General features: G+C 44.3%; 1 protein-coding gene across 5 annotated transcripts in view; it reads left to right on the top strand.

Annotated features, from left to right (window-relative positions):
- The window catches only part of LOC110488444 (RNA-binding motif, single-stranded-interacting protein 3), a 344,118-nt gene that overhangs the window by 272,263 nt on the left and 49,554 nt on the right, over positions 1–22,301 (top strand). The gene's annotated exons all lie outside the window — the stretch shown is intronic.

Raw genomic sequence — 22,301 nt, 5'->3', positions numbered from 1 at the left:
GTGTGGTTTGAAAATAGCTCCCCTTGTGTTCACTGCCAGTATTACCGAATATCCCGGGACGTTACAAGGTCGGTATGAAGGTATGATAATCTGGATATTGCCCAAGCCTAGTGGAAATACACCTGCATCAGACCTCATCTTATCCCTCACTTTCTCTTTTTTTTTTTACTACCTTTTCTCTTACAGCTCTTTGTCTCGCTCTTTCCTACACACACACACACACACACACACAGACAGATACAGACATAGAGTAAAAAAAATATATTGTGTGTGTGTGTGTCTATCTCTGTGTCGCTTGCTCACAAACCCCCCCCCCCCCCCCATCTTATAAGTCCATTGCTTTGATTACCTCCAGCCTGGACCTGAGATTGTCTCACGGAGAAAGGCTTGACTGTGGACTGCAGTGGGACAGTAATTGCCAGAGCCTTCCTCTGTTCTGCAGTCAGTCAATACTCCGGCATTCCACGTCTGGTCGGAAAATATGAAGCTGTGGTGTCTGGGGCCACCCCTGCAGCTCTCCGCTCCACCGCTCTCCTGGCTGTGGATCTTACACCCACTGGACACACTAGTAATAGGGGAAACACAACAGTAACTGCCCATGGAGGCAGGCCAGACACTTTAAGACACAGTGCTGTGCCGAGGGGGAATCGGGTTCTGAATCAGGCCTCTGAGAGACTCAAAGTGGCTTACATGCTTGTTTTAGTCTTATCTGATCGATTGAAAAGCAGAGCCATTGTATGTATTGCTTTCTTTACAACAATGGACTGTGTATGTAGGTGGCTCACTGTGTAGGCTTATCGGCGTAGCTGGCTAATTGCCTATACACTGCCCTATTCATGGCTCTTGCTGAATTGTAGAAATAGCAGTAGTGGTTGTGGGCAGAAGCCGTTCAGTATTACTGATAACAGTGATGTAGTTATGATAACAACACCACCTAATTGTTCCATTGAAATTACCTAGTTCATACACATTTATGAATGACCTTATTAAGCAATTCATATCCGTCTTTCAGCCCCAGACATAATCTCGACGCAAATGTACCCCACAATACTTTTTTTTTTTTAGGATGTCTTATTTGTGGAAGGGCACTCGGCCTTCTGCGAGAGGGGGCATGTGGAGTGTCTCCAATTTCAGGCTGAAAAGCAAATGGCGTTGGAGATCAAGGATTATACAGCACATTTTTAAGTAGAGCGGCTGGCTAATGATTCTGTTGGCTCCCTGTGAGCCCAGGGCTGCGTTTTCTCTCTAAAGCTGCTAAATGTTGCTGTTAATACCCGTGCTATCACCACTATCACCTCTCAATCTGAAGCTTTGCCAATGGTCCGGCATAAATGGGGGTCTGGGGTTCCTTATAAAGGAATTCTATTTTTATGTGGTTGAAATTAGGACCTAGAAAGATAAGTACATTCTCCGTGTTTTCCTACAGCTGGGCGTTTGATTGGAGGATGCACAACCACTGCAGTTACATAAAGCATAAAGTATGTACTAAAATGTGAATACTTTCTCAGGATCAACAGCTTCTTAAAGCCCTAATTAGGCTGTATTACATTATGTAGGTTATAACTGTGGTAAAGCTGCTATTGGCCACCCTGTTTTAGCATCTTATTACCACCACAGTAGCTGATGAGGTCCCGGTCACCCAAAGTTTCCGTATTGAGGTTTGGCTGTGCAATTTACATTTTGACATTGAAATCCTACACAGTCCTCCTAACCTGTGTAGAACAGGCTGATGTGTTGCCTCACACGGTGAGCAACTCCGGGCAGTCCCTATGTCACCTTTTTCTTTACCCACTCGGCGGCAGACGTTTAAAAAGTACGCTTCATGCCATTTAGCCATCTGCTCTGTTCAACTACAACACTCTTCCCCGTCACATAAGCACACACGCGGCTAACACACACTCCCAAAGTCATTTTGAAGTGTGGTAATTGCTTTTGGAAAGCCCCCCCCCCCCCACCCAAAAAAAGAAATAGAATAATTATTCTGAGTCTAATCGTCAGACAAAGATCAAAAATAAGGAGCGGGATCAAGTTAACTCGTCCAATAGGCTCATTTGGGAGAGAAGCAACAACACAGGGACTTGGTAGAGACACACAGGATCCAGGGAGTGACGGGTAGAGGGTCCAAATCCCCCCCCCCCTTCTCGCTAGTCGCCATTACAAACAGGCAGGATTAGGCAACTGGACCCCGCTGTGGCTCTGAATGGATCAAAAGGGAAGAGAAGAAGGGCCCTCTCTCCAGTATTATCTAAATAACAGGCCCAGGAATTCAATAAGCGTTTGCTGCCTTCATCATCGCTCCCAATTAAGCTGCAGCATGTGGCAGGCTGGCTGTTGTTGTCGGCGACGGTCGCCATACCGATTCTCCTGCCCGCTACCTTTTGTGTTCAGCACAGTAGTTCTAGTTGTCAAAATGTTGTGGGACGTTCGTTGCCTGTCACACACACTGAGACACATTTTTTTTTAATCAATGTGTTCCCATTGCAAATCTAATTTGAATTCTTCTGTCTCCCCCCACTCATTTCATCTGCCCTTGGACTCGCTGCCTCTCTACGCCCAACTAGGCCCTCCTCTCACACTGAGCAGAGGAGCCTCTGTCCATCACCGCATTGTTAGTGAGGCATGGCTGTATCGATATCTAGACTGTTTCCCCTTGGGTCGACGCATGGAGGGAGAGAAAAGCTTCTCTCCACCATTGATCTGGGCCCATTAACGGAGGATGAGAAAAACAAGTGCTTTCATCACGTCTGAGACGTTTAGGCAAGGGCTTACTCAAGGTTTTTCTCGTCAGGACAGCCATTCTGCTGTATTTCTGTTCATCCTGCCTGCCTTTTCCTCGGGGATTCACAGAATGCATACCAGACACGGCCACACACAGACACAATATATATATTTGAAGTGTTTCAGGGGAGTGATGCAGTTGGCTTATGAGCATCGGCCTACCGCGATAGGGAGTTTCTGCCACCAGCGTAGGCTACAGAAAAACAATGGGACATCACATTGAGAGAGAGATGAGAGACAGAGAGATTGCGTGTGTGTGTGGGGGGGGGGGGTGATGTATGAGCCTGAGAAAGCAAGAGATGACAGAGAATGTGTAGCCTATGAGAGATGTGGCGAGAGAGAGAATGTGTGAGAAAAAAAGCTGGAGAGGGAGAGCAGTGCACCTGCTGTTGCTGCTGCTTCTATAAACTAGTGGAAAGCTCTTGTCAACAGAGCCTTAATTACAGCCCAGGACACTGCCCCCTTCACACAGTAGAGCACCTACTGGTCCCTGGCCTCCCCCTCCACCACCGGGCACCTCAACCAGCCACTCCTCAGGGCCTGTATTCACAAAGGGAGGAATTCAGACCCGAGTTAAGCATGCGGAAATGGAATGTAATTCCTTTTTTATGCACTTTTCTCATGTAGCGGTATTGTTAGAGAAGGGTAAAGATCGAGGTCCAGGCAGGTATTACACTGCCGATATTATAAAAATAGTAGGAGAGTGTGAGCACTGCTACCAGATACACACACATCAGCAGAAGAGACTGCCTGGAGTGTAGCCTTTTTGCCAGATAGCCAGTGGAGAGAGAGGATGAGACACACCATATTCAATGCATTCGGAAAGTATTCAGACCCCTTACCTTTTTTTATTTTTAAAAAAAACGTTACAGCCTTATTCTAAAATGGATTAAATAAATAAAAATGTCCTCATCAATCTACACACAATACCCCATAATTAAATATATTTGCACATATTTTTTTTTAAATAACTGAAATATCTTATTACACAAGTATTCAGACCCTTTGCTATGAGACTTGAAATTGAGCTCAGGTGCATCCTGTTTCCATTTATTATCCTTGAGATGTTTCTACAACTTGATTGGAGTCCACCTGTGGTAAATTCAATTGATTGGAGATGATTATGAAAGGCGCACACCTGTCTATATAAGGTTCCACAGTTTACAGTGCATGTCAGAGCAAAAACTAAACCATGAGGTCGAAGGATTAGTCCGTAGTCCGAGACAGGATTGTGTCAAGGCACAGATTTTGGGAAGGGTACCAAAACATTTCTGCGGCATTGAAGGTCGCCAAGAACACAGTGTTTTCCATCATTCTTAAATGGAAGAAGTTTGGAACCACCAAGACTCTTCCTAGAGCTGGCCGCCAGGCCAAACTGAGCAATCGTTGGAGAATGGCCTTGGTCAGAGAGGTGACCAAGAGAACCCTATGATCACTCTGACAGAGCACCAGAGTTCCTCTGTGGAAATGGGAGTACCTTCCAGAAGGATAACTATCTCTGCAGCACTCCACCAATTAGGCCTTTATGGTAGAGTGGTCAGATGGAAGCCACTCCTCAGGAAAAGGCACATGATAGCCCCCTAGGAGATTGCCAAAGGCCACCTAAAGGACTCTCAGACCATGAGAAACAAGCTTCTCGGGTCTGATGAAACCAAGATTGAACTCTTTGGCCTGAATGCCAAGCGTCACATCTGGAGGAAACCAGACACTGCTCATCACCTGGCCAATATCATCCCTATTGGTGGTGGCGGCATCATGCTGTGGGGATGTTTTTCAGCGGCAGGGATTGGGAAACTCGTCAGGATCGAGGGAAAGATGCACAGATCAAAGGACAGAGGGATCATTGATGAAAATATGGTCCAGAGCACTCAGGACCTCAGACTGGGGCGAAGGTTCACCTTACAACAGGACAATGACCCTAAGCACACAGCCAAGACAATGCAGGAGTGGCTTCGGGACAAGTCTCAATGTCATTTAGTGGCACAGCCAGAGCCCAGACTTGAACCCGTTCAAACATCTCTGGAGAGACCTGAAAATAGCTGTGCAGTGACGCTCCCCATCCAACCTGGTAGAGCTTGAGAGGATCTGCAGATAAGAATGGGAGAAACTCCCCGAATACAGGTGCGCCAAGCTTGTTGCGTCTTACCCAAGAAGACTCGAGGCTGTAATCGCTGCCAACGGTGCTTCAACAAAGTACTGAGTAAAGAGTTTGAACACTTACAGTATGTAAATGTGATATTTAATTTTTACAGTTTATTTTTACATTTGAAAAAAAACATGTTTTTGCTTCGTCATTATGTGGTATTGTGTGTACATTGAGGGGGGGAAATAATTGAATCAATTTTTAGAATAAGGTTGTAATGTAACAAAAATGTGGAAACAGTCAAGGGGTCTGAATACTTTCCGAATGCACTGTAACCAAGTCACAGCACAGGGATAACCCAACCAATAATACTTCATACAATAATAATGATTACAGCAACTCGGAGGCAATTTCAAAGAGGCACCAGACAATAAAGAACCCGGTTATCATTAGATGATTTCAAAATATCTGTATTCCTTACACAGAGTGAAAAGGGACTTGGGTACATTAATGGGCGTGTGTGGGGTTCAAAACAACAACAAAAAAGGCTTTTAAATGTCCCCAAAGTTTCTTAGGCCAATGCACAATATATCAGTCATCCATACAGTTCCAAAAAGAGAATAGAAAATAATACGCAATATACTCAAAATGCACACTCCCTTTAACAAACATGTCAATAGCATTGAATTTACAGTTCCCAACCGCACTGAACACAAAAAAAGCTCAAATTTAAAGCACTAGAGAGGGAACGGGAGTGAGAGAGGGAACGGGAGTGAGACAGAGAGCCAACAGAGTGTCCATCCGATACACTAGTTGGTTTGTTGGTTGAAGCTTTGCAACAATGTTGGCAGTAATCCAGTAAATCTAAGGCAAGAGCAGTACCCACAGGTTCCAAACACGAAGTAGAGCGGTAGCACTTGACTTAAAATTTTACAAACTAATCACGCCGAAAACAAACATGACTTCAGCGGCACACGCCGTCAAAATTGCCAACCAAGAGCTCTCACACAGAGACAGAAGTGCCATATTTACTTCCTCCTTCCTGACAGCTGGTGCGCTCTTTTTGGCAGTGCATGGTGAAGGCTCCGTGAAGGATTTCACCACACTCCTCCCCCCCATGAAAAAACAAAGCCTGTAGAAACAGAGCGGATGCAGGCTTTGGCAGGTTAGGACCGAACCAGGGAAGTCCTCATCAGGGTCCTCCAAGAAGAGGCCCTGCAGGCGTTGCATTTGCCTGCAATCCAGCTCTTCTGCCATAGGGTACCAGGGCATGCACTGTCCTGCCTCCAAAGAGACCAAGTAGTTCACCGGGCCCAACTGCTGCGCCACATGGTAAGGACCTTGCCATTACCGTCTGAGGATGGTAGGCCGTGGTCAGCTTGGCAACAACTCCCCAGTAGGTACAGAGCTCTTTGTAGATTCCTGTGGACCTCGTTCAGAGAGAATTTGGTCTGGAATCCCAAATCGTATAAAGATCTCACTTTGCAGAATTGGAGAAGTAGCTGATGCAGTGGCTTTGCGGATTGGAAATAACCCCACGCAGTGTGTGTAGTGGTCCATTACCACCAATAACAATTCATTCTGGGTCCCCTGGTGGGAGGACAAAGCCCCATGAAGTTAATTCCCAGCATTTCATTCAGATGGTTCACAGTGGTCTGCAGCAGTTTCCCGGCAGGTCTGCCAATGTCTGGTTTGTATTTCTGGAGGACTTCACACTGCTGTACAAACTTCTTGTTATCGACCCACATGTCTGGCCAGTACACCACTTCCTATACTCTTCGATGGGTTTTGAAGACTCCAAGATGGCCACTCATGGGGTTGGATCATCTGGTCAGTCAATGTAGAGAGGACATAGACACGGTGCTGTGTGTTCTATCTCCTCTTGGAGTTTTTCGATACACTTTATCCTTTGGGGTGACAGGTAGCCTAGTGGTTAGAGTGTTGGGCCAGTAACTGAAAGGTTGCTAGATCAAATCCCCGAACTGACAAGGTAAAAATCTGTTGTTCTGCCCCTGAACAAGGCAGTTAACCCACTGTTCCTAGGCCATCATTGTAAATAATAATTTGTTCTTAACTGACTTGCCTAGTTAAATAAAGGTTAGAAAAAAATGTAATTCCTGAATTATGCTGAACTTCTCACTGAATCGGCAAGTCTTCCTCAGACAAACTCTTGTGGATCTCCATGATGGTGGCAGCACTCTGCTGTGCACGCCACACACTCATCATCCAGAGGGGAATAATCATCCAGACACTTTGCAGTGGTGAAAGTGCTGCACAATGGAGGACAGACATTGGAGGCCTCTGTAATCCGAGAGAGGGCATCTGGTACAAAATGTAGTTTTCCTTTACGGTACTCAATGATGAAGTCAAACATCTGGAGTCTGATAGAACAGCAAATGATACAGCTGTTGGTCTTGCCTGATGCCAGAACCCACTGCAGAGCAGCCTGGTATGTGACAACAGTGAAGACCTTCGCCTCCAAGTAGGTGCTCCGTTTCTCCAGAGCCCAGACCACAGCGAAGCACTCCCGTTCAGTCGTTGAATAATTCCTCTCTGCGGTGCGACTTGCAGAGGCAAGAACCTCTTCTGTTCCAGGTACAAGTTTGTTGAGCCAAGACTGCTCTGAGTCCTGTTTGATTTGCACCTCTGTACACTATTAAAATAGCATTCAGGGAAGGATGTCCAAGCACTGGAGGAGTGATGAGATTGTTGTTGAGTGTTTCAAATGCGCTATGGCATGCAGGAGTCCATTGGAACTCCACCCCCTTCTTTTTAAGGTGGTTAAGTGGCACAAACCTGTGGTAACATCAAGCCATACCCAGGAAGCGCTGAACAGCCTTCAGGGATGTGTGAATTGGAAACCCCTGCACTGCTTCAACTTTGGCTGGATCTGCATGGAAACCTTCTTTAAAATAAAAAAACGTTACCCTGTTTTTCTGCGATGCAGTGCTCAGTGGTGCCACTCGGGAGGCCTGCATGGATACCTTCTGCATTAACCAAGGAACTTGAATTCAGACAAGCAGAAATGACACTTCAAGTTCAGAGTCAAACCCTTAGCCTTCAGCCTGTCAAAGATGGACTGTATGTCTTGCAGAGACAGAGGAGGAGTAGATGATGATGTCATACAGGTACACAAGACAATTCCCCCCACCCCCTTAGATCTCCCAGGACAGTCTCCATCAGGCTTTGAAAGCTTGCTAGAGCATTCTTCAAACCAAAAGGCAGGACTTTGAAGGAGAACAAACCAGCAGGGTGACAAAGGCACCAGGTCCTGGCTGGCGGGATCCATTGCCACCTGCCAATAGCCGCTTTTTAGATCTAGATTATTGAAGATGGTTGCTCCGGCCAGAGAGTCCAGTAAGTTATTGTTGTTCGGTAGAGGGTAGGCATTGCTTTCTGTTATGGCATGTGGCTTCCTGTAGTCCACACAGAATCGATATCCACCATCATTCTTTGGAATCAGGAGAACCGGAGAAGCACACCCAGAAAAACAAAGCTTCACTAAGCCATTAGCTAACATGCTCTTGAACCGTTCATTGAGAATCACCAGTTTGGCGGCAGACAGCCTCAGGGACGTTGTTTGATGAGGGACTTCATGCCGGCTACTTATTTTTTGTTTGAAGGTTGTTGTTAGTCTGGGTGTAAAAGTGTAAAAGTACATACCTCACCATTCATCTCCAGCATCTGGGGGGGGGGGGGGGGGGGGGGGGGGGGGCTGTAATCAGTGTGATAGCCGGATTCTCTGCCTTCATTGGTGGAATTTGTATTTTCTCTGTCTTTGTTGTCGTCTTTGTCTTTACCTTACCGGGACTCTGGATAGGTTTGCAGGCTTCAGCCCGAGATCAGTGCATTTCCAGGTTGAAATGGATGAGATTGGGAAGGGTCAGAGCGCAGCCGATAGGATGGTTTGGACATCTAGATGGTCAGTCCACTGAAGTCCAGACCAAGGACTACAGCAAATGCAAGGCTTGGATCTGCAAGAATAGCCACAGGAAGGGTAATAACCTCATCATGCAGCTTAATTTCCATATCAGTCCAGCCTAAGGGATTGGTCGGTTCTCCGTTTGCCAAGTACAATGATCCTTCCTCCCGGGTTCAAATTTCTTCATGCGGTAATGCCATCTTTCTCCACAGCGGCTCCTGTATCAGGGTGTAAGTTGCTCCTGTGTCCATTATGGCCTTCCCTCGGAAGTTCCTAACTTTCAGGGGGACCAGCAGTTGTTGAGGAATATGAATTAGACAGCTAATTGAGCTGTCTGAAGGTTTCATAGATGGCACTGAGGCCGACCTAACCAAATGCAAGCCACCACGCCTGTCAAGACTGTCTGTCTTCTGTCTAACCTTTTTCTGTATCCTGACACTGGCCACAGAGAGGGACGGAACCTGTAGGATGTTGACCCTTACACCTAGAGCACATCACTGGACTTTTGCCTTGGTTCTTAGGCAAAAACCCATGAGATGATTTAACCCCCGTTCCCTCATCCCGATTGGGATACCGGGATGAGGGAACACAGGTTTGTGTTTGTAGGTAGTGCTCCCAGTCCTTCTCAAACTGGGTCCCAAGGCTCACCAGATCCTCCACATTATGCACACGTTCGCAAAGTTGACTGGCAAGGCAGGGCATAATGTTCTTAAGAATGAGTTTAACCATATCCTGCTCAGTAATCAATAGGAGAAGGCAAAGTCCTGTATTGGCTCTGCTTCACTCTGGACTCTGTTACAAACGCGTTCTGCCAGTTCATCCTCATAGCCCTCTGAGAGGAAGGCGGAGAAGAACATTTTTTGAAACCACTTTCAGATAGCCAATGAACAGATGTCAATCTCCCACCAGTCTCTTGGTGTACCATGAAGAACACTACGGAGGGTGGCAAGAATCTCCAGATCAGTAAGGTGCCGGCGGGAAAGGAAATCATTACGGTTAGATAGAAAAAGCAGAGAATCAACATCATCTTCTGGGCTGCCAAAAGTGGGGGAAATGAGCTTGATAGGGAGGGAGCACTTTAGATGAGGGATGACATTGGCAGGGGGTATTGATGAAACTCGAGTTCTGTTGTTTAACTGTCTTCCGAGGTTTTTTTCCCAAAGCCATCTGTTCCTATTCCCTTGATTGCAGAGTCAGTGGCAGCGGGAAACACTGAGGGAGGTGCAGATGTTTGTCCAGAAGGGAAAAGCACTGCATCACCTCCTGGTGCAGCTCCTCCAGTTGAAGGGCTGTGGCCTTCTGTGTGTTTTCTATCTCATTAGATGTCTCCTTTTAAGATTGCTAGTCATAAATCGCATTTTCTCTGTGCGAGAGCTCTTTCTGTCCTCCATAACATCTTTCAGGTGAGCACACACCTCCTTCACAACAGAGGCCTGACTCCTCTGCTCTCATTTTTGTTCCTGCTCAAGACAGGTCATGACTAGATGATGGTTCGTTTCTATGAGTGTTTTTGAAACGTTTGTATTTTCCCCCTTGAACACCCCGTTTCAGAGAATCTTGAAAATATTTCAGTCTTTTCCTCCATTTGACGGGGGAGGTGAGTCGACCTCAGTTGCACATCTTTCCGGTGAGCCTCCACACTGAGTTTGCGAATGGCATTCTCCTGCATGGTCAAACTGTAACTGGTGTGCGGCCATTGTTGTTCCATTTGTCCAGTTTAGCACAGAGTCACCTCTTCCAGTCTGGGAAGGGTAACAGGAGGAGTTGGAGGGGAAGGTAATGGTGGAGAGGTTATAGGCGAGCCAGAAGCCTGGGGATAATCTCCACCTCCATTTCACAATTTAGTCCTTCCACAATGAGAGAATGCTTGTTATAATTACCATTAGGCGTGTCCACATTGACACAGTGTGGGGTTCCAATAAAATACATGATTCAACAACTTTGTGTGTGGTGTGTTCATGGGTTCTTTTTTCCATAGGTCCCTAGGGAATCCCTGATCAGGCGCCAATTCTGTCGTGGTATTGTTAGAGAGAGGGAAATATAAAGATTTTTGTTCGGGGTCCAGGCAGGTATTACACTGCCGATATGGAAATAGGAGAGAGGTGGTACTGCGACAAGACACACACACACATCAGCAAAAGAGACAGGCTACACTCTTGGCAGTTTGCCAGATAGCCAGTGGAGAGAAAGGACAAGATACGCCATATAACAACTCACAGCACAGGGATAACCCAACCAATAATGCTTCATACAATAATAAGGATTAGAACAACTCCAAGGCAATTTCATAGAGGTACCAGACAATAAAGAACCCAGTTATCATTAGATGATTTGCAAATATTTGTATTTATTACATTAATGGGTGTGTGTGTAGTTCAAAACAAAAATGTTCCAAAAAAAGATAATAAGCAATATACTCGAACACACACTCCCTTTAACGAAAATGTCAATGCTAGTGCATTTACAGTTCCCAACCTCACTGAACACAAAAAGGGAGAGAGAGAGAGGGACAGAGGCCTATGGTCTTAGCTGTTAACTTCTGGCTTACAGTTACACTTGTCCGTCTGTCCGTCCGATACTCCCATTGGTTTGTTGGTGGAAGCTTTGTAACAATGTTGCCAGTAATCCAGTAAATCAACGGCAAGAGCAGTCCCCGCACGTTCCAACCACGAAGTAGAGCGGTATAACACTTGACTTAAAACTTTACAAACTAAGCATGACTTCTGCAAAGACTTGCACACACAGTCAAAACTGCCGCGCCAACTGCGAGCTCTCACACAGAGACGGAATAGCCATATTTACTGTACTTCCTCCTTCCTGACAGCTGGTGCGCTCTTAAAGTGGCAGCGCACGGTGAAGGCTCTGTGCAGGGTTTTGCCACACTCTCTACGTGTATTTGGACCTTGATCTAAAGCATGAGAATAGCATGCTATTCATTTGGGGTGGAGATCAGATAAATGAAGATGACTTAATTCTTTGACTTAATTCCCTCATAATTCCACCACCGATGAAACGATGAATAAAGTCGAGCAAACTGTCGGTTCCAAGTGGAACCCGTACTTTATTTTTTTCAGATAGAAATAACACCATTCTTCATGCGCTGTAATTTGCAAATTGATCAGAGCTGTTGATAAGGGCTAGGTAAATGAGTAAGCTGTTTGGATAAGGGGATTGTGAATATAAATGACAAATGTTTTAGATCTATTTTACCTTTTGATGTCTGGAGACAAATGTAAAACCTGTCATATGGCAGCCAACTGAAGGATATATCACCTTTTCCACAGTGAAGTTTATGAAATGCTGGCCTTATAACTTGCAGGAATTACATTTGGTGACCCAAGCTATAGGCTTCTGTTGCCATGCCCAAATTAAAGTATAGCGTCAAACCTACCAAGTTGATTTATGATTTCTAAAATGTTTTAATTATATCTCCCGACTTTATACTGTATTTTTTTTAAAACAATTTATATCGGGTTTTAAATATTAGCCACTGTAGGTAGCCAGCGTCAGTTATACTCACATACATTTATAACTGTCACTAGTGTCTGTTTCCTTACATTTTGCATCATTCCATTACAGCAGTAGTTTTACCTTTCTTTCTTCTGTCATGTCCGTTTGGCTGTTCCTGAGGATCGCTATTAGGCTAACGTATTAAAGGTTGTGCAATCATTTGTGACATAGCCTATTTGAATCATTTTGGAATGCAGGCCATACGTAGCAGTTTAAACCTGTTCATGACAACAGTTCCATGATTAGTGAAGATTATTAGGGTAGATTTATAGGACTACTGTTCAACCCCTATTACCTTCCAATGTTTAATGGCTTGAACAGTTGAATATGGCAACTTTCAGATAAATCAAACGACTGTGTTTTTGATTCACCAATATATTCACCAAACCTTTTTTTAATTTATTCATAAATACTTTTTTAACCCTAAATAATATACACGATTGGATGGTTTTTAAATCTACCAATTGGTGCTGAAAAGGAGACTGATTTATCCCCAATATTCTGAACCATTTTCTCCATATATTCCATTAATTCAAATTAAAGGTACACCAAATTTAAAAGGATGACTTTAAATTAACAGTATTGAAAACGCTATTGAATGAAAACTTCACGAGGAAATCTGTTGGCCAGCAACTGGGAGAGTTTTCAGCGATTGAATTACATTTATTCAGCGCATGCAAGGGAACCATGCGCACCTGCATAAGTTAAGTCTGAATACCAACTTCTGAGAAGTGCATAGGAAAGGCGTGCGTAGGAAAGGCGTACATTTCCTGCGTCTGAAACGACCCAAATCGTCTCCGAGTAGGAGTGCTGATCTAGGATCAGGAAGCCCCTGTCCATGCTATCTTATTCATTATGATCTACCGACAAGGCAAAACTGATCCTAGATCAGCACTCCTGAAATGCTTTTTGAATACAGGCCCTGATCTCTAATCAGCTACAGTGCCACTCCTCATCGATCCCCCATCAGTTACAGCAAAGGGACAGTATTGAGCAGCTAGTCATACTACGCCCGGCTCCATCGATCATAAATCAACGTCTGTGTCCGCATTGATCATCAATCACCCCGGGTGGCACTATTGATTGGCTGGTCGCTCCCTGCCTCAGCCAATGGGTATCTGAGTATTGACTGTTACTCCAATACAGTATTGAGGCCCTCATTGATAATTAATGTATTGTCCTGTAATTTCATTTTGTTGTGTCCATACTTCTTGGAAAGCCTGCAGTGGAAACCTAGGCCCTATTCCCACCACGAGAGATGGAGCCTGAGGAGCGGTAAAGGCAAAATGTGTTTTTTGTCACCTCTATCAGAATCATATTGGAATCCTATTGGGCAAAGTTTGGATCCTATAGGACAGAACCAGAGAGAGAACTGGCAGAACAGAACAGTGCCACGCCCTTAACAGCCCATAGCATTGGAAACGTCTGTCTCGGACCCACATTTAAATTGTAGCTAAGCAACACTTCAACCATGCCGTTTGTAAATAAACGTGGTGAGAGCTGTCTGCTGTATACATCTTATTGAAATGTGTACGACTAGAGGATTGAGATCACGCCATTAGACTTGGCACCTCCCCCTCTACACCCTGACGTGTTTATTTATTTATCTTGGTAACGTTAATGTTTGGAGTGGCTGGTTGGCCAGGGGAATTATCCAGTTAAGCTAAATTCAAGCTCTCCTCTAACAGTTTTCCTTGTACCTCAAAGATGTTTGCCCCAGGAGTTTCCCGCTCTAGTCTCACTGTCAGTGTTGCTGTGTGCGAACACTCAAGATAAAGACGAAGCTTACGTTGCTAGCACTCACGCTAAATGCTAATTCCTACTGTAGCTTCTACTTTGCTAGCACTCACGCTAAGGCTAACCATATTGTAGGCTTACTTTGCTACCTTAGTCAAGAAATCCTATAGGATTAGGGATTTTTTCAATAGAATCCTATACAGTGACGATATTAGCATGTACATCTTGGTGGAGCAAACCCCCCAAAAATGTGAGATGCATACCAGCAAAGCCACGACACAACAAAATACTAAACAATACATTTAATTGAACTGTAACGATGACAAACGGTGCCCACAAACTGTTAGGGCCTACATAAAGCTGTCCCAACAGCAGAGTCCCACCACTGCTACACCTGGCAATCCTATACGTTTTGAAGGATTGTGTCACCCCAAAAATATTCCTATTAGAACACTCAAGCTAAAGGCTAAGTCATACTGTAAGCCTACTTTGCTAGCACCGAGATCTACCGCTCAGATTTTTTTTAAACATCACTTAAAAAAACATAAGCCTTTGAAACATTAACCAATTAAAAACAGTTCTGTAGCAATGAGGTTTGTGCAGTAGGCGATAGGCCCAATACGTTATCACTGCATATTGGCTATGCCTGAATTGCCCTGCCAATGTTGTTCTTCTCAGACCATTCTGAAATGATATATTTAAAAAAAATATGATCACACTGGTAATAAATCATTTATTGTATATTTTGAGGCACAGCCACGTAAGCATAAAAATGTGTTTTATTAGTTGTTTTTACTGGACTGATGGCCTGCATCTGATGGTCAGTCTGAAGGGAGCGTCCAAACACTCGTCCCAACACGCATTTGATGTGTTATGAAAGTGTTAACAGTGCTGAATAACAACTTAAACATGAACTTACTCGTGAAAACAGCAGCTCTTTGTTGTATTCGTTGAGTCTCTCTCTGATCATGGTTTTCCTTTTAAAAGGAATGCCTTGGAGATCGTTGGTGACCACTGTTGTTGGCCTACTTTGCTAGAACATGCTAAAGGCTAACCATACTGTAGGCCTACTTTGCTAGAACATGCTAAAGGCTAACCATACTGTAGGCCTACTTTGCTAGAACATGCTAAAGGCTAACCATACTGTAGGTCTACTTTGCTAGAACATGCTAAAAGCTAACATACTGTAGGCCTACTTTGCTAGAACATGCTAAAAGCTAACCATACTGTAGGCCTACTTTGCTAGAACATGCTAAAGGATAACCATACTGTAGGCCTACTTTGCTAGAACATGCTAAAGGATAACCATACTGTAGGCCTACTTTGCTAGAACATGCTAAAGGATAACCATACTGTAGGCCTACTTTGCTAGAACATGCTAAAGGATAACCATACTGTAGGCCTACTTTGCTAGAACATGCTAAAGGCTAACATACTGTAGGCCTACTTTGCTAGAACATGCTAAAGGATAACCATACTGTAGGCCTACTTTGCTAGAACATGCTAAAGGATAGCCATACTGTAGGCCTACTTTGCTAGAACATGCTAAAGGATAACCACACTGTAGGCCTACTTTGCTAGAACATGCTAAAGGCTAAACATACTGTAGGCCTACTTTGCTAGAACATGCTAAAGGATAGCCATACTGTAGGCCTACTTTGCTAGAACATGCTAAAGGATAACCATACTGTAGGCCTACTTTGCTAGAACATGCTAAAGGATAGCCATACTGTAGGCCTACTTTGCTAGAACATGCTAAAGGCTAAACATACTGTAGGCCTACTTTGCTAGAACATGCTAAAGGATAGCCATACTGTAGGCCTACTTTGCTAGAACATGCTAAAGGCTAAACATACTGTAGGCCTACTTTGCTAGAACATGCTAAAGGATAACCATACTGTAGGCCTACTTTGCTAGAACATGCTAAAGGATAGCCATACTGTAGGCCTACTTTGCTAGAACATGCTAAAGGATAGCCATACTGTAGGCCTACTTTCCTACCCGAATCCTATTATAACTTTTTGTTCCTAATTTAACCCATTAAATTATAGTTTGTTGTAATTTGTTACAGTAAAATATAACATTAATTGCAACATTTTTATTGATCGTAAACAACAGTTCTATATTTCGGTTTTATTCACCACCACAATATGGGAACACCAAGTTCATTTGCAGTATGTTCACTTTTTTCAACAAAATACTCAAGTTATTTAATTTGATTCTTATTCATGCAACTGCTTGTCTTTGAATTAGACATTATAATATGACGTACAATACTACATAAAATGTTATAATAACACACAGTTTTGGGGGATTTTCCCGGGATTCACAGCATCTTTACATTGCTTACTATGCAAATTAAACGTAGAAGGAAAATACATTTGTGGGTACAGCTATTGTTGTTGCAGTTGACACTACGTTAAATATGTGTTGCAGATGCAGCAGATTCTATCCTATGGCTTTCTAAATCTGATAGGATTTTCTTTTGGATCCTATAGGATTTTTGTTTTACCAGGGTAGCACTCATGCAAGTCTTTACTGTACTTTGTGGGTCTGCATAGTGGGTAAGGTCTGTGCACCTCTGAAATGTTGGGGGTATGAACCTACTGGCTGTGCCAATTCAGCAGTTTCAATGGCAGCTCAGTTTTTAGTGTGCTGTGAGTGTGAGTTAGTGTAACAGTTTAAGACTGTTACACTGTGTGACATCCATGTCAACAGGCAAGCAGCTAGGCGCTTTCTACTTTTCGGGACCGAAAAACTCCCATCCACTTAGCTTTCCAGCTGCTTCACCTGCAGTATGACTATACTAATACACCCACAGTCTTATTCAAAGCATGGATACACTATGATATACTCTATGATATACTGCTGTATCTTAACGCCATGCTAAGCTAGTAAGCTTGACGACACTTCGTCTTCACACACATCCTTTGTCTGAGTGCGTCTATTTATCTAGTCCGAAGGTGGTCTTTGTCTGTGTCCAACCCTCTCATATATCTAAAGCTGGTCATCATCATCCATTACTGATATATCATGTACTAAAACCAGACAGACCTGAGACCTGGGGGCCATGATGCAGTACAGCATCTGCCCAACATCCATCAGCTTTGTTTATTTCTCTCAAATCTGTCCTGAGACCAGTCTGTCTGCTCTTCAGCCATGCAGAGAGAAAGAGAGGGAGATGGGACTACTACATTACATTACTCTTGTTAAGTGTGCAACAGCTCATTGATCAGCCCCTACCACCTCTCTGCATTGAGAGGGTCCTTTCCCGTAATCCATAATAACATCTCAGACCAGGACGGCTTGGCGGCGTAACACATGAGCCCCCTATGGAAAACGCTGGGGGCGATCAATATCCATACACTGTGTAACCATATTGGCTCAGAGAGAGGGAGAGAGCTTTGTTGACATCCTCGTCCTCCTCCCCGTCTAAAATATGGATCAGGAAAAATGGACCCCTCTCTCTCTCTCTCGCTCTAGCTGCATCCGCTTATCAGGATATGTCATTGAGTCGAGCGCCGAGCGCTGCCCGTCGCAGCTGTCAGTGAAAAGGCCGACAGAAAAGTCCGTTGTTGTGAGCACTATTGACGCAGAGCCGTCAAATCCCTACCCTTTGAGAGGGGATGCCGCTTCTTCTGCCGGGCTGGTGAGCCGCCTGCGTCTAGCCCACGAGGTGGGGGGAGTGGTGAGGAGGAGGGATTTGGGTGGTGGGGGCTTATGTTAACCTCTACATATGAGGGATATTGTCTGGTCGCTTATTTATGCTCTGCCACTTCCCTCCACATCCCCACTATTCAACCAGATTGTCTCTTGGTGTCCAGACTGAGTAGGGATTTTCTCCCTCTTTGTAGACTTATTACTCAGACAGACATCTTTGTCTCTCTGTCTGCCTTTCCATTTCTCTTTGTCTCTCTCTTACTTTCTGTCTTTCTTTTCTCTGTCTCTTGACAAAATGATGGTGATTCATTCAACTCTCCCTGAAATCAATAGGTCAACCATTCTGATCCTAATTAGGCCATTTTTAAATCATCTATTAGAAATTCGTCCGAGCAAGGAGGAAGTAACGTGAAGCAGAATTCTAATGAAGCCTCATTCTGGAGTTATATTGTCTTTCATGTATACGAATAAGCAGTAATAGTAAAGGCAGTAATCAGAACTGGGGCGGCACACAATTGGCCCAACGTCGTCTTTATGGCGGGCTGGGCGCCTGCAAGCTGACTCCGGTTGTCAGTTGAACAGTGTTTCCTCCGACACATCGATGCGGTTGGCTTCCGGGTTAAGCAAGCAGTGGGTTAAGAAGCAGCACAGCTTTGAGGGTCATGTTTTTGAAAGACGCACGACTCGAACTTCGCCTCTCCCGAGCCCGTTGGGGAGTGGCAGCGATGAGACAAGATAGTAGTTACGAACTGGGGAGAAAAAGAGGGAGTTGTTGAACTGTAGAGTTGTATTTTAATGAATCCTATTCTGTGAACTGCACATAATGTTGTGGAGAGATGAATAGTCCTCTATCCATTTATCATTGACAGTGCTGTACCCGCACAGTACAAGGCCATGCTGGTTTGACTCTAAGCCTCCTCTTCCCTCTGCATTTGCCTTGAGAGAGGCCTCTTTTGTAACTTGCTTGATGGTTTAAAGCTGCTTGATTCAATGGGCCCCCACCCTGACACAGTTCTGGGCATTCCTGCATTGATTCTGCCATTCAGACTGCCAGATGTACAGTTCAACATGCTTCAGAGGAATAACAGGGAGAATGGAGGACGGACGTGTAGCATACTGAATTGATATTCACAAGAGATTATTTTAAAGCCAATAAGACTGTTGTTTTTGGTTTAAAGATGCCGGTCCATAAAAAAAGCAGTTAATGTTTTACGGAACTGAAGCGTAAGATGTTGGAAGTAGCTTAAGCTTTCATTGTAACAGTGCTGACAGATTTTCTGCACACTGTACATTCACTGTGATATGGAATACCGAAGAGTTTTGGTCGTACTGCTCTGTTTGAACCAAGAGTCTAGTCCTGAACTGGATCAGGGGTTAGAGTTGAATGATTAATTCAGTACCGGTCAAAAGTTTAGGCACCTACTCATTCAAGGCTTTTTCTTTATTTTTGACTATTTTCTACATTGTAGAATAATAGTGAAGACATCAAAAGTATGAAATAACACATATGTAATCATGTAGTAACCGAAAAAGTCTTAAACTAGTTTTTAAAAAGCCACCCTTCGCCTTGATGACAGCTTTGCACACTCTTGACATTCTCTCAACCAGCTTCACCTGGAATGCTTTTCCAACGGTCTTGAAGGAGTTCCCACATATGCTGAGCACTTGCTGGCTGCTTTTCCTTCACTCAGCGGTCCAACTCATCCCAAGCCATCTCAATTGGGTTGAGGTCGGGTGATTGTGGAGGCCAGGTAATCTGATACAGCACTCCTTCATTCACATATTGGTCAAATAGCCCTTACACAGCCTGGAGGTGTTTGGGGTCATTGTCTTGTTGAAAAACAAATGATAGTCCCACTAAGTGCAAACCAGATGGGATGGTGTATCACTGCAGAATGCTGTGGTAGCAATGCTGGTTAAGTGTGCCTTGAATTCTAAATAAATCACTGACAGTGTCACCAGCAAAGCACCATCACACCTCCTCCTCCATGCTTCACGGTGGGGACCACACACGCAGAGATCATCATTTGGTTGGAACCAAAAATCTCAAATTTCTACCAGTCTAATGTCCATTGCTCGTGTCTCTTGGCCCATGAAGTCTCTTCTTCTTCTTCTTAATGGTGTCCTTTAGTAGTGGTTTCTTTGCAGCAATTCGACCACAAAGGCCTGATTCACGCAGTCTCCTCTAAACAGTTGATGTTGAAATGTGTCTGTTTCTTGAACCCTGAAGCATTTATTTGGGCTGCAATTTCTGAGGTTGGTAACTCTAATGAACTTATCCTCTGCAGCAGAGGTAACTCTGGGTATTCCTTTCCTGTGGCGGTCCTCATGAGAGCCAGTTTCATCATAGCGCTTGATGGTTTTTGCGACTGCACTTGAAAGTTCTTGGAATGTTCCGCAATGACTGACCTTCATGTCATATAGTAATGATGGACTGTCGTTTCTCTTTGCTTATGTGAGCTATTCTTGCAATAATCTGGACTTGGTCTTTTACCAAATAGGGCTATCTTCTGTGTACCACCCCTACCTTGTCACAACACAACCGATTGGCTCAAATGCATTAAGAAGGAAAGAAATTCCACAAATTAACTTTTAACAAGGCACACCTGTTAATTGAAATGAATTCCAGGTGACAACCTCATGAAGCTGGTTGAGAGAATGCCATCAGTATGCAAAGCTGTCATCAAGGCAAAGGGTGGCTACTTTGAAGAATCTCAAATATAATATATATTTTGATTTGTTTAACACTTTTTTGGTTACTACATGATTTCATATGTGTTATTTCATAGTTTTGATGTCTTCACTATTATTCTACAATGTAGAAAATAATCAAAATAATGGAATACCCTTGAATGAGTAGGTGTGCCCAAACATTTGACTGGTACTGTAAATACTTAGTAGTCCTTTCCTGCAGTCAATGACCAAAAGCGCCCTTTTTGGCTTCATGGGTGGAATGTTAATAATATTTTTCATAATGAATAACTTTACGAACATCCGGTGCTTCTATGTCAAACCGGTTTGTTATATTTCGGTTTTCTGTGATGTGTAATATTGGGATGCAAACTCAAAAAGGTGTCTTCTTTTTGTTAAGCCCATAACCATGTGTGTGAGGTGAATGCTTTAGTTTCAAAGTAGATTTGTTTTAGACCACCAAGAATCTCTCTGTGTGACCCTGATTTAGTCCACTGCATTAAAAGGTTAAGGAGTAGGAAACCAGGGTGTCTGATGTAAACGAAGCAGAGTAGCATTGGTGTGACTATGTGCCGGCCTCCAAGCTAGTGAGGTCATTTCTAATCCAGCCACTTGACTCCAGGTGAAATGTTTCCTCCATCGCTGCTCATGCTGTTTGCAGTGCTGGCAACCTAATGCGTGTGTGTGTGAGAGAGAGAGGAGGGGGGTTGTGTTTCTCAATTCTGTTGACCCGTTGCTATGGCGACGCACATAAAGAACAATTAAGCGTTCTTGTAGAGTGCCTTGTTAGCGTCAATTGTTGACTTGGACCAATTTATTTTCCTCTTTCCTCCATTTTTTTTTGTCATTATGTAGTGCTAAATTGGTAGATGCAGGATTTTTTGGGGTCTCAGAATTGCACACTGAGGTGGCGGCCAATTTAAGCGTTGTAGCCATAAGCCAGTAAAGCCACAATATGGGCAGCGTACTGTAGGTCTTTATGCACTCTTCTGTTTAATTTTCCGCATAGGGAAGACCAGGAGGGGCTGAAGATTTTGGCCTTGATTTTTCAACAAATTGGCCGTTGTGCTCTGGGATCTGGAGGGACCTGGAGGCCTGCTCATGGGACGTCAGCGTTGCAGCATATCGGATCCACTACATTAGCCAGACTGCTAATTACCTCCCTGAGAGGACGGTCGGAGAGAGTTTTCGGAAGCTTTTTTCTTGTTTGTCCCAGCAACATCTCCACCCCTGTGGGTTGAAGTCTCAAGAGTTTGTTCCCCGAATCCCCTGTTCTTTTGCACCTTTTCCTCCCTCGTCCACTTTTCACTCGCTTCATGTAATAGGCAAACAAATAATACCTCTGTGTGTGTTAGTCTGCTGCATCATCACTTGACCTAGGTTACAGTGAGGAAGCTGGTGGAGGGGAGGACCATTGTAATGGCCGAAATGGAACAAAGGGAACCTTCCACTGGAAGGACAGCCACTGTCTCGCCAGTAATTGGGTCAGTCTCAACCGAGACTGTCCTGATATGGACACTAGTTGCTCTCGTTCACATGGTGTTGTTGGCCTTGTCCTCAGTGTACTGAATTGCCTCCAGTGTACAGGGACTTTATTGTTGAGTCCCAAACATCTGGGGAATTGAGATTAAAGCATCAATGAAGCTCCTGTCTATGTCAAATTCGGGAGTGGGAGCTGAAAGGTCACTTCCTCACTGTCCAGCATCTCACGCCACAGACGACACCTGCGTCGGTGTCGTCAGGACGCCTCTAATGCGTACACGATGACAGGTCGCCCCGTCTGCCCGTCCACGCGGCTTGGCAGCTGCAGGTGCAGGGAACAGCGTTTGAACAAGGCTGGCTCACGTCGGCCCGCAGCGCAGCCCTTGCGATTGATCCTTCAGCTAGCTTACTCTACTTCTCTCTCTCTCTCTCTCTCCC

Source organism: Oncorhynchus mykiss, chromosome 32, assembly GCF_013265735.2.
Source record: "Oncorhynchus mykiss isolate Arlee chromosome 32, USDA_OmykA_1.1, whole genome shotgun sequence".
Lineage (NCBI taxonomy): Eukaryota > Metazoa > Chordata > Actinopteri > Salmoniformes > Salmonidae > Oncorhynchus > Oncorhynchus mykiss.
This window is presented reverse-complemented; position numbering and strand designations above follow the sequence as displayed.